The sequence below is a fragment of the Octodon degus genome, unplaced genomic scaffold (assembly GCF_000260255.1).
Source record: "Octodon degus isolate 3935 unplaced genomic scaffold, OctDeg1.0 scaffold00014, whole genome shotgun sequence".
Lineage (NCBI taxonomy): Eukaryota > Metazoa > Chordata > Mammalia > Rodentia > Octodontidae > Octodon > Octodon degus.
In genome coordinates this window covers 21,027,539-21,040,658 of record NW_004524590.1, presented here as the reverse complement: position 1 = coordinate 21,040,658, position 13,120 = coordinate 21,027,539, and positions in this window count along the sequence as shown.

Here is a 13,120-nt window from a genome sequence, read left to right as displayed (position 1 = left end):
GTTTAGATTATTCATTTATTTATTTTCTTTTTCCAGAACCTGGGATTGAACTCAGGCCCTTGTACTTGCCAGGCAAGTGCTTATTCCACTGAGCTATCTCCCCAGCCTATTTATTTTCTTTTTTACATTTATTTTCATTTTATTTTTAAGAGAATAAAAAGTAATAGGTAAGACATTAGAAATGATACAAATTTCAAAACAAAAACAAAAACCAAAAAACAACCACACAAGCTGATAGATATTCAACAATGGTTGTTATATTGCACACTGTTGTGTTCAATGTAGTTACTCAGATTACCAGATATAGATTTAAAATTTCCCCCCAAAGTCTCATGTGTTTGGAAGGTGACTAAATGATGGGGATATTGTTGGCTACTCATCAGTAGATTCCACCATTGATGAATTCAGTAGTTAGATATGCTCATAAGAGGTAGGCCTAGTTGGAGGGGTGCATCATTGGGGGATGGCCTAGAATGGTATATTTTGATCTCCAGTCCCTCTATTTCTTCTCATTCTCTGCATCCTTACTACCATAGGTAGAGCAGCATTCCTACACCATACTGTTTCTTCATTGGAGCCAGCCAAAAATGGACTAAATCCCCTGAAGACCAAGCACCAAAACCAACTTCCTTTTTCTTTCTTTCTTTCTTTCTTTCTTTCTTTCTTTCTTTCTTTCTTTCTTTCTAGTACTGGGGATTGAACTTAGGATCTTGTTGTTGCCAGGCAGGTACTTATGCCACTGAGCTATATTGCTGTATCAAAACAAACTTCCTTTAGATGATGAGTATCAGCTATTTTATCCCACTGACAGAAAGGCTAACCAGTACAAGAAACTGGCATCAGGAGTAGGTTATTGCTATAATTATAGCTGACCATGGGATTTGTTGGGCTTTTAAAAATTTTTTATTCATTTTAATGAGAAAAAAGATAACATAGCAATGAAACAATTTCAAAACAGGTTAGTAGGACAGTTACAATAATTAATACATTGCATATTGTTGTCTTTGAAGTAATTATTCAGAGAACAAGATGTAGACATGATATCTTGTCTAAACACTATTAGTACAAACCTTTCTTCTCATTGAACTAAGAGAAAGTAGCTGTATATCTATCCTATCTTGTATATACATATCTTTTTCACTACAAAACAGTCCTTTATTTATATCCTTTTTTTTTTTTTTTTTTTTTTTTGACCATGGGATTCAGAAGCTTTTGGAACTGTTTGTAGGAGGACTTTGAAAGACTTGGAGAGTCAAGCTAGAGAAGTCCTGGAATGTTGTGAACAATGTTTGGTGGATGATATTTGTTGGAGTTCAGAAGACCAGAGTGGTGGGAATTTAGACAGGGAAGGCTAGGCTTAGGAGGTTTCAGTTGATAAAAATGACTTTATTGGCAGTTGGACTAGAGATCATGTGTGTTACACACTGGAAGAATATTTGTCTTCATTTTGTCCAAGTCCTGAGACTCTGCAGGATACTGAGATTAAGAGTGATGGATTAATCGGCGTGGCAGAGAAAATTTAAAAGCAGTCAAATATTCAGGTTGTGGCATTGTACTGCTTCCTGCTTTCAGCCAGATTTAAAATGAAAATTAGGATGAAAAATCAGAGCTAAATGATTTAAAAAGGTTTGCTGGTGGCCAGAAAAGAAATGCCTGCAAAATTGGGTTTGAAAAGAGGTTGGTTACTCAAAAGATTAGCATTAAAAACAGCCAAACTGTTCACAGGGCAAGAAGAAAGAGGACTTCTAGGAAGATGGTAGAGTGGTAAACAGCAGAGAAGCAGTCTCTTCAAGATTTGGTGTCCAGACCCTGGAATGCAGGAATGTGAGGAAAAAGGGGGAGAAGTGAATCCCTGAGACCAAACAAGGATTTAAAATGAGAATTGAAGATTGAAGTCCATAGGAAGAGCAAAGAGAGAGAGACCTCAATGCAGAAGAAGGGGTTGGAAAGTGTTTTTTTTTTTCCCCCTGAGCTCTGACTTGCTGTGTGGGAGGGGTAGCTTGAACCTGCAGACCAATAGTGACTACTGGTGACCCTAGAGGCATCCATATGAAACAAACAAATGGAATGGAACTGTGGATGTGCTGGACTGAAGTGGATGGTGAGTTATTTGAATTCAAGCAGAAAAAGACAATTAGCTGGTTACCTTCTTGGAGAAAGGCCAACGAGGCTCAGAGTTCAGAGTAGCTGTGGGGTGCCTCCATGTAACAGATACCAGTGGCAAGGTGAGGTGGAACTGAGTTGAAGTCAGCAGGAAATCAAAGAGTCAAGCTTAAGCAGGCAAGGAGCCAAGCTGTCAGGAGGCACATGGAGTATTGTAGAATGAACAAATTGGGTTCTATCTTCACAACTAGAAAATAGCCAGAACATTATGGAGCATCTTTGTCTTCCAACCTTGCTTCTAAATTCTTTCTTTCCTGCTTCTGTGTTTTTTCCCTGCTAGCCCTTTTAAAATTTTCTCCCCTGATGATAAAATTTCCATATTGAGAAGATTTTTTTTTTTTTTTTTTTGGCTGGCTCAAGCCTTATGGCAGATCTGGTGCAGCATGTGGAGGTGGAGAATGAACCATGGTGCCCCGTGTCTGATTGAGTTTGCCCAAAATTACCATATTGAGGGTGTGTTTACTGCATACAGCTATCTGGTTTGTTTTGGATTTTGTTCTATAACCACAGATCTAGTTCATACAGTTAAAGGTGGAAAATAAATAGTTATCACAGTTTGTCATTGCGTAGGCTGTATTTGATGCTATTGTTATTCTGATTGTACTACTTTAGCTAAGGTGATTAATCCCCTTGACAATGAGATGTATTAAGTTGAAAGCCACACACCTAGGCTCTCTGAAATGGTAACATAAGAGATAACAAAACAGGTGGATAAGGCTCTAGAAAAATCAAATCAGAAATAATTTCTCAGATAATTACAGAGATGATGACCATAATAAAAGATATTGCTAGTGATTTTAAAGTAGATGCAGATAAAACATAGAGGAGGTTAGGAAAATGATGGAAACCATGAATGCCAAACATAAGGAAGAAATGGGATCCATGAAACAGATTCAAACAGATATCCAGGAAATTAAAAATTCAATTGAAGGTATACATGGTAGACTGAGCCAATGTGAGGACAGAACATCAGATTTAGAAGACAGAACTGCAGTTAGCAATCAGAAAAAGAAATATTTCTTTAAAACAGTAAGGTACCATGAAGATTCATCAACAACTTCTGGATAATACAAAGAATAACACAGGATTGATGGAGTCAACAAATTCCAGGAGGTAGCACAAATGATATAGAAAACCTATTCACAGAAGTAATGGCAGAAACCTTCCCAAACATAGAAAAGAGAATTGATATACATTTAAGTGAGGCATATAGAACTCCAACTAGCCATGATCAGAAAAACTATACTATAGCGTATGATAGTCAACATTCCAGTAACTCAACCCGAGAACAGATTATTAAAAGTCATTAGAGAAAATAAACAAACATGTATAAAGGAAAGACCAGAACCATAGCAAATTTCTCAATATAAACCCTTAAGTCTAGAAGAGCTTGAGCAGTGAAATATTTCAAGCCATAGAAAAGAGTAACATGCAATCCAGATTGATGTACCCAAATTTAGCTTTCAACATTTATGGAAAAATGAGATACTTCCATGATGAAGTACCCTTAAAGAAATTCAGCCAGCAAACCTTAACTCCAGAATGTTCTGAAGGGAATTCTAGAAGGAGATAATGAAAACTACAATTCCATGAGTCCCAACAGAATGATGTAGGAGGGAAGGTGAGAAATTAAACAAAAGGAGGAAAAAAAAAAAAAAAGAACCAACAACAAGAAAATATGACAGGGATGAGTCAATATATTTAAGTTATAATCATCTAAATTGTATCAATTCAATAATTTAAATAGACTGGCAGAATGGATCAAAATGCAAGATCCAGCAATGTGTTACACATAAGAACACATTTGATTGAAAAATATATTCATAGGGCCAGGGAGATGGCTCAGTAGAATAAGCGCTTCCCTGGCAAGCGCAAGGGCCTGAGTTCAGTCCCTGGTTCTGGAAAAAAAAAAAAAAAAGAAAGAAAAGGAAAGAAAAATGTATTCATAGACTGAAAGTCTAAGCATGGGAAACAATATTCCATGTGACAGGAACCTGGAAAAAGCAGGGATAGCTATACTATTTGCAAAGTGGATTTCAAGCCAAGACTGATCAAGAGAGACAAGGTCATAACTACCTTGTAAAGGTAACAATCTCAGAAGAAGGGATAATAATTATAAGTATTATGTACCAAATACCGGCACTCCCAACTATAAAAATTAATACTGGACACAAAAAATCAAATAATCACTAATGCAGTGTTTTTTTTTTTTCTTCCTTTGGAGAACTGCGTATGTTTTCCAGAAACAAAGGAAAGTGCCTCTAGAAAAATGGTTTAAAATTCAAAATTACATGTGATGAACAAACAAACTGATAATCATGTAAGTCAGCTTAAGTATATGAATACTGAAGATAATAATAGTAATAATAATGCATATTTTAGGGAGTTTAGGCACTGGCAAGATGTTGTTCTTTCTTAGCCTTTTCTTTCCAGGGCATGCCCTCCTGAGAGTGAGTCTCCTAATTTTAGCATCTTTTGCAATCCGGGTAAGTTAAAATGTCCTAAATAATCAGTTCTAGTTTCCTGATTTTTAAAATCTTTCTCCTTTTGCATTTAATATAAACAAGAAGAAACCAGGATGCACCTTTAATAGTTTAGAAATTACAGGTAAGCATGCAGTTTTATCACTTTCAAGCTCTAATTTCCATGCAGCTGCAGGGCACTAAATTAATGTAACCTTTTCTGCTACTGTGTAACAACGATTCACTTTTCTCCAGTTTCCATTCTCTTCTGAGCCCTCATTGCCATTTCTCTTAACATCCACGTTTCTACCAGTCACCCATTTATTGTGATTAGGTAATCTGCAAGACACTAGTATCCCTATTCCTTTTCAAATGTTCTTCTCACTCCCTTTCAAGCCTCCACTACAGAATCTTTAACATTCATATTTACATTTCTAGTAAATGTCTGTTAAGGTTGACCTAAGATTTGGGTATTAGGATCCAAATATTCAACCACTCTGTCGAACTCTAAAATTATTTCCACAGTTTTGTGTGTTTGTTATAGCAGGGGTTCTGTGTCAGGCCCCAAAGTCTGTGTTAGTTTGCAATTGCTGCTGTAACAAATTACCAGGCTGGCCAAATAGCTCAGTGGATTAAAGTGCCTGCTTAGGCAGATGCAGGGGCTGTGGAGTTTGATCCCTGGACCTGCCTACTTACCGGCTCAACCCCTGAGGCATGCTGCAATTGAGACTGGGTGTGGTGGCACACACCTGTAAGCATTTGGGAGGCTGAAAACAGGAGGATCACTATGAGTCTGATCTACATAGTGAGACCCAGTAGACCTGTACTAAATACATAAAAAAATCCAAAACAAATTACCACAAATTTATTGCTTTATGCATTATAAATTTATTCTCTCATAGATCTGAAAGTTAGACATCTAAAATGGGTAGACAAGGCTGTCTTTCTGCTGGAGGTTCTAGAAAAGAATGTTTCCTTGCTTTGCTAGCTTTTTGAGAGCATCTGTGTCCTTAGCCTATGGCCTTCTCCCTCATTGTCAAAGCCGTAAGTAAGCATCTTCTAGTCTTTCTCTCTGCTTCTGTCAACATATTGCATTTTATTTTATTTTCTAGTCCCCCTGCTTCCTTCCTATAAGGACCCATGTAATTAATTGGAATCACTTTGGTAACCCTCATCTCAAGATTCTTAATCACATTTTAAAAGTTCTTTCACCATGGGAAATAACATGCACAGATTTTGGAGATTGTGATATGAATATTTTTGGGCAGGGATTGGAAGAACATTATTCAATACCCTCCTTACTGGCAGGGGAAACCTAGTGAGTGAGATATTCATAGATGGAGCACTAGAGAAACTAAGAACCAGAGAATCTTTTGCTGGGGTGGGGGTTGCTCTGCTATTTTATTTCAAATTTCATTTTTAATTTTTTTCCTATTCTCCTACCCTACCTTCAATCCTTCCTTCCTTCTCCATTTACAAAAGCTTTGTTTCTATTTCCTCCTCCTCCTCCTTCTTCTTCTCCTCTTTCTCTTTCTCCTTCTCTTGTCTTTCTCTTGCTCTCCTTCTTGCTCTCTCTCTCTCTGTCTCTCTCTGTCTCTCTGTCTCTGTCTGTCTGTCTGTCTGTCTGTCTCTCTCTCTCTCTCTCTCTCTCTCTCTCTCTCTCACCCCTGCCTCTCTCCCTCCCTCTTTTCTGTTCTTTCCTTTCCCTGTCAGAGAATCATTTGAAGGGCAGTAACTGAGGTAAAATCATGAGCCCTTGGGGAAAAAACAAACTATAGGTATAGTCCTGGTTAAGGACCTGGAAACAGACTCAGAGCATTGTGGCTCAGTGAGTTTGTAGGAGTCTCTAGTGCTGATCCTCCCTCTGGTGTGATCTGAAGCAAGGCCAAAGTAGGCACATTCTCACTGATTCCCCCAAAAGACCAGCAAACTGTGCTGGCAGGATATCTTGTCTGCTGCCCACCATTCACATGCAGCAGAACTTATGCCTACACAGGAACCCCCCCACTGCCAGCCAAACTGCTGAGCTTTAAAAACTCTGGGCACAACTGCACTTGTAGTCTGGGTTATGGTACTTTGTAAGGTATGGACAATGAGTTTCATGGGGAGCCACAGATGAAGAGTCATAGAGGAACAACGTAGCCAGATGGAGTTGTATGATGCACTTATTTGGAGCATTATAGGAATAACAGACTTAAGCATCTACAGGGATTATTGTGGAGAGGAGATGACAAAGATAGAGAAGGCCCCTTTACAAATGATCAGAAGACAGGGTACTTGACTAGCCATGGCTCCTTAAACATAATGGAAGGTATGTAATCATAAGACAGAGGCAAAAATCTTCTAATTAAGCATACCCATAGGAGTGTACCTAAAACCAAGCTGAGAGTACTGTTTACAAAGAAAACAAGAAGGAGATCCAGAAGATACTCCAGACTGTCAAGTTCTTTCACTTATATAGGAGGGGAACCAGTTTAAGCATCAGTAAACACATCCAGTGTCCTGGATTCAACCACAAGATACTGAAGCTCAGCTCCACAATTGCTATAGGACAAAGGTTTTCCATTTATAAGCTGTCTGAATTATTTTAATCATTACTTTTCTCTGCTGGGGCAAAGTACCCAACACACAAAATTAAGGAAGGAAGAGTTTATTTAGCTCACAGTTTGAGGAGATTTTTAGTCCATACTCAGCTAAGTGCAAGGCATATTATCACAAGGCAGAGGGCAGCAGTTCATGGTGGCAGAAAACAGCAAAAGCAAATGAGAAGAGTAGTAGCAACAATAGCTATAGAGAGCAAGTCTTCCTTATGTTGCATTCAGGCTATCTGCCCCAGGCTGAGTACAGCACTCACACCCATAATCCCAGCAGCACTCACACCCATAATCCCAGTGGATCATGAGTTAATCACAAACTCTAGAAGTCTGCTCCATGACTGCATGAGGCTTTTTTGGGGGGCCAACTAGATAGAAGCCATAACATTGTGTCGCAGTACTGGCACCCACAAATTAAAGGAAGAAAGGTTTTAGTTCACAGTTGGGCTGGGGATATAGCTCATTGACACAGTGCCTGTCTGGAAAGTGTGAAGTCCTGGTGGCAAAAAAAAAAAAAAAAATGTTGAGGTTTCAGTCCATAGTCAGCTAGTTCCAAGGCAGAGGCAGTGAGCCTCCATTGAATTTTATGGTCTGTATCTAGATGCACCCCCAAAGCCTCATGAACTCATAGGCAGGGCTTTCTGGAGACAGGTGGATCTAGTATATTAACTAAATTAGTCTATTGGTTGGACTGGTATAGTTCTCAGTGTGGATGATGGGAAGGCCCACCTTTGGAGTAGTTGGTCTCAACCACTGGGCTTGTAGTTTGAAAGCAATAAAAGGGAAAGGAAATTAACTGCTTGCCTGCTATACCATAATCTATTTCTCTTTTGCCACATTCCTCTGCCATGTTGCTGTGCCTTGGAATCAGTCAATTATGGGCTAAAACCTCTACAAATTGAGCTAGAACAAACCTTTCTTTCTCTAACTTGTGAGTTTCAGGTATTGTGTTTTAGAGAAGAGGATAAGAACTACGACATGAATATGGGAGGAAGAGCACACTAGTTAAATTCTGACCAAAGTGTAATTAGGACTTAATCACTTTTCTCATTGTTGAGACATGTGGGAAGCAGCTGAAGCTAGAGATTGATCACATGTGTGGGGTTGGAGCAAGGCCAGGCCAAGAACAAAGAGTTTTTGAGGCAAGCCACATGAACAAGCTGCTCCAGCTATGAGAATGTGAGGTGCCCAAAGGCTGCCATGCAAACAGGTTGCTAGGCGGAGTGGTATCACGTGACATCAACCTGCCAAATGTATAAATGTGCTGAGGTGGTTGAGCAGTTCCTTTCTTCCCTGGAAAGAGGGCTCCACCTGACTTCAGGTTCTTTTTTTTTTTTTTTTAAATGTATTTAGTACAGGGCCTGCAGGGTCTCACTACACAGATCAGACTTGTAGTGATCCTCCTATCTTCAGCCTCCCAAACACTGGGATTAAACGCTTGTGCCACCATGCCCAGTTTCATTTACTCTCTCACTGCACCCCAGGAGCTGCACAGCTTGCCGGGGGTCAAATTTGCACCTGCCTGAGCAGGCACTTTAGTCTGCTGAACTATCTGGCTGGCCCTCTGACCTCAGCTTTTTATATTCTGATTCTTATATTTGTTTCTCTATCCTTCCACTCTCTTAGCCCCTCTCATCCCTGGGGAACTTTAAGAGCTGTGTTGGTTGAAATACAACACCTAACACTCACAATTTATTATTTTTTTAATTACTTTTTTTTCTGAAACTGGAATTAAACTGGGGACCTTGCACTTGCCAGGCAGGCACTGTACCACTGAGCTATATCCCCAGACCAACACCTGCAATTTAAAGAATAAAAGGTTTATTTTTCAGGTCCAGCATGCTGCTCTGGCCTTGCTTCCTGGGCAACCTGAGCCGGCTACTGAGTCTGGGTGTGGTGTCGCATGCCTGTAATCCCAGTGCTGGGGAGTCTAAAAACAGGAGAATTGTTACAAGTCTGAGCAGTGTAGTGAGACACTGTACTGAGAACACATATGAAAAATAGGTTTGTTTTGGTTCACAATGTTTTGTAGAGATTTCAGTCTATAACTGGATCCCTGAGATAGGGTGGCATCACAGAGGCCCATGGCTGAGGAAAAGTTACTCATGGTGTGGTGAGCAGGAAGCATGGAATAAAATAAGCTGGAAAGGGAAATAAATTTTTCCTGAACATGCCCCTAAAGACCCACCTCTTCCAAATAAACTACATTTCCTAATGGGAATTCAGTTGTAGAGCCCTACAGAGCCAGTCTTCTTCTAAAAGATCCAAATAAGAGCTCTTGATGCTTTTGCGGGACATTCAGATTTAAACCATCAAATTCCACCCCTGATCTACAAAAGATTTGTGCAACCTCTTTAAGAAAAATGCATTTAGTCTATATTTAAAAGTTTCAAAAGTCCTAATCCAAAGTCTCCACTGAGATGCAAAGCCAACTCTTAGCTGTGAGCCCCTTTAATAATGAAAAAAAAAAACAAACCCTTAAACACTGCCAGTGTACACAGCAACAGGGTAAATATTCAATTACAAAGGGAGAAATAAGAAGAAAGAAACCAGTGGAACCCAAGAAAGACTGAAACCCATCAGGGAAAATCTTAAATCCTATACCTTTGTGTCCAGAACCTTAGACAAGGCATATTAAGACAATGAAAAACTTCTTAAACAGCTTTGGAAGCCTTGCCCCTATGGCACAGTCTCTCTCTTGGACTGGTTTGCTTATCTCTTGTGACTTTCTTCAGATCTTCTGCATTCCTGACTTCTCCAAACCTCTAGGATCTCCACTGATCTTTTGGCTTCACTTTCCCAGCTTCACAAACTGCTCTCTCAGTGGCACACAGCTTGATCAAGGCCTTCTAAAAATCTGAGCTCTGTCCTCATCTGTTACATTCTGCATGTCTATAAAACCAACACCATATAATTACAAGGGAATCACCAGACCAAGCAGAAGCCAGGCCCCCTTGAATGTCAGCTGAAGATAACTTTGAGTGCCTGGATGGCTGAGCACTGTGAACTGAATCCTGAGGAATTAATTTCTTAGCCTGCCATTCACCTTCTTAAGCATCATGCCTTCGGGCTGTCTTCTCAAAGCAAAGTCTTCCAATTTTGCAACCGTGAGCTTGAGAAGGGTAGGGTCCTGCTGGTTTTTGTGATGTTCCCAAGTCACTTTCTCCCTTGTTCTGCTATAAAGTGCTTGGTTTCTTTTCTTTTTTTATACAGTCTTTTTTAAAATTTAAAAAAAATTTTTATTTATTTATGTGTGTGTGTGTGTGTGTGTGTGTGTGTGTGGCCAGCTCAGCCCGCCAGGGGGCGGGGCGGGCTGGCATGTGGTGCTGGGGGATTGAACCGCGGTCCCTGTGCTTGCTAAGCTTGTTCTAAGTAGGTGCTTTAGACCACTGAGCCATCTCACCAGCCCCGTTGGTTTCTTTTCAATGCTAATCTTTCCAGCAATCAAGATCTCCTCTGCTCAGTCTTTGAAGGGGCTTTCTTTTTGGTGGAACTGAAAACTTTGCAAGTGTGCTTTTTACTACTTTATTTCAGTATTAAACTACTGTCTAAAAGCAGCAAATAGTAACCACACTAAAGTCTGAATATTGGGCTGCCTTAAAATTTCACCCAACAGATTAATCTACTACCCTTAATCTCAGTCTCCTTGAAAGTCTCAGGACATAAACACAGTATAGACAAATTTTCTGTCACTGCATAATACTCGATTTTGAGTCTGACTGCTAATGGAGTTTTTCTTCCCAAACGAAATCTCTTGAGGCTAATCTTTATGGGCTACATTACTATCAGCATTCTGATCTGAGTTCTGTTCTGAGACTCTGTCCCATCAAATTTCACTCACAGAATCTCCAAACCTTTCTAAGCTTTTCCTGCAAATGAGTTCCAAAGGCTCCTGCACCACACGATCAGGCACAGTCTCAGCAAGAACTCTATTTCTGTGATACCAAAATCTGTTTTTGTCACTTTCTTTGTCACTTTGACACAATACCTTACTCCTGCAACTTAAAAGAGGCTTATTTTGGTTCATAGTTTGTAGAGGTTTAAGTCCGTAGCTGGTTGGCTCAAAAACCAGGGAAACATCACAGAAAGACATGTCTGAGGAAAAGCTTCTTGTGGTGCACAGGAGGCAGAGGGTGAAGGGGGGAGCTGGAAAGGGACATAAACCCAGATCGTGCCCCCAGTGACCTTCCTCTTCTGACCAAACTTAATGTCAAGTCAGCTAAAGAGCCTCACAAAGCAAATACTCTTCCAAAAGCTTAAATATGAGCTTATGGTGCTACAGGTTGTGTGTGTGTGTGTGTGTGTGTGTGTGTGTGTGTGTGCATGTGTGAGTGTATGTATGTTCCAGATACAAGCCATAAAAAAAAATTGAGAGGACTCATCTGTGTTTTTATGTGTGTAATCTCTATTTCTTTTCTTTCATCTGGTACATTTTGGGAGGTGTTTGTTTATGTAAAAATAACTAATTAGTGCATTAGTTTAAATAGTAACTTTCACTGCCAAGTGAAGTTAATCCTTACCAAAAGTGTTTTTTTTTTTTTTTTTTTTTTTTTTTTTTTTTTCCAGAACCAGGGGAAAAGTTGTGTATAGAAGATTTAAACATAAATTTTCTATGAGCATATTTAGTGGTCCTGACATTTTCACAAATTTGCTCAAGCTCCAGTTAGACTTTTTTCTCTTCTTCTTCCTTTTTCTTGATCCCATAAGTAATCTGTTAAACATTTTCTCCACATACTCTCCACTGGAGCCATAAAAGTAATATCAGTAATGTCCCTGTGTTGGTTACTTTTCTCTCCTTGCTGAGACAAAATACCCTTTGCCCAAATTAAAGAGGAAAAAGATGATTTAACTCACAATTTGTGGAGGTTCCAGTGCATAATAAGCTGCCTCCAATGAAGGGTGGCATGGCGGAAGGGCAACAGCTCATGGTGGTGGAAAACAGCAAAAGCAATAAAAGCAAAAAGGGAGGATCAGAAAGAGCAAGCCTCTAACCTTCCAATATCATATGCAGGCTATTTGCCCCAGGGTGGGTATAGCACTCACATCCACAATCCCAGCATTGGACCATAAGTCAGTTACACACTCTAGAACCCTGCATCTATGTCTACATGAGGCTTTGTGGGGACAGCTACACACAAACTATAGCAATACCAGATCTTTTCTTTCATTTAATTGTTGTCTTTTTCTTCTTTTCTTTGCACTGAACTACTTTCTTCCTTTTTTTCTTGCTTCTTTTATTCTTTACATGCCAGCCTTTATCAGTACTACACTACAATCTTTCTGGTACCATTGTTAAAAATAAGTTTAAGTTACATGGTTGGCTCTCTAAATGCTGATATATTGCAATGTTAGCTCTCTCTTGCAAAACAGGGACTGGGACTAAACCTCTTATATTGATTAGCTGAGGAGGTGTATAAATACCCAAAACATATCCAAAGCCAAGGTTACATCACAGGTGGACAAACATGTGCTTAAGAGATCCTCACAGGAAAGGCAGCATTTTATACTCTGATTCTTAACCTCAGCATAACACCAATAGAAACATGAGGAAATAAGGCAAAAGGATAACTCCAATTTTTTTTTAACTCCCTAAAAGCTAACCTGACAGGCATTAAAATGGAAGGAGTCACACAGACAGACTAAAAAAAAGTTTGGCAAGATCAAAGAAGAAACGTAGACTAATCCACAACATGCGTAGGAGACTCTGGATATAAATAAACAGATAAAGGAGAGAAAATATTCAGTGAACTTAAGAAAGACACAAGTGAAAGTTTAATCAAATTAAATAAGATGATACAACATATGAAGAATTAGATGCCATGAAAATAAATCTAGTAGAATTTTAGGATATAAAAATTCTATTCAAAGTATGGGCAGCTGAATCCAATATTGTAAAGATAG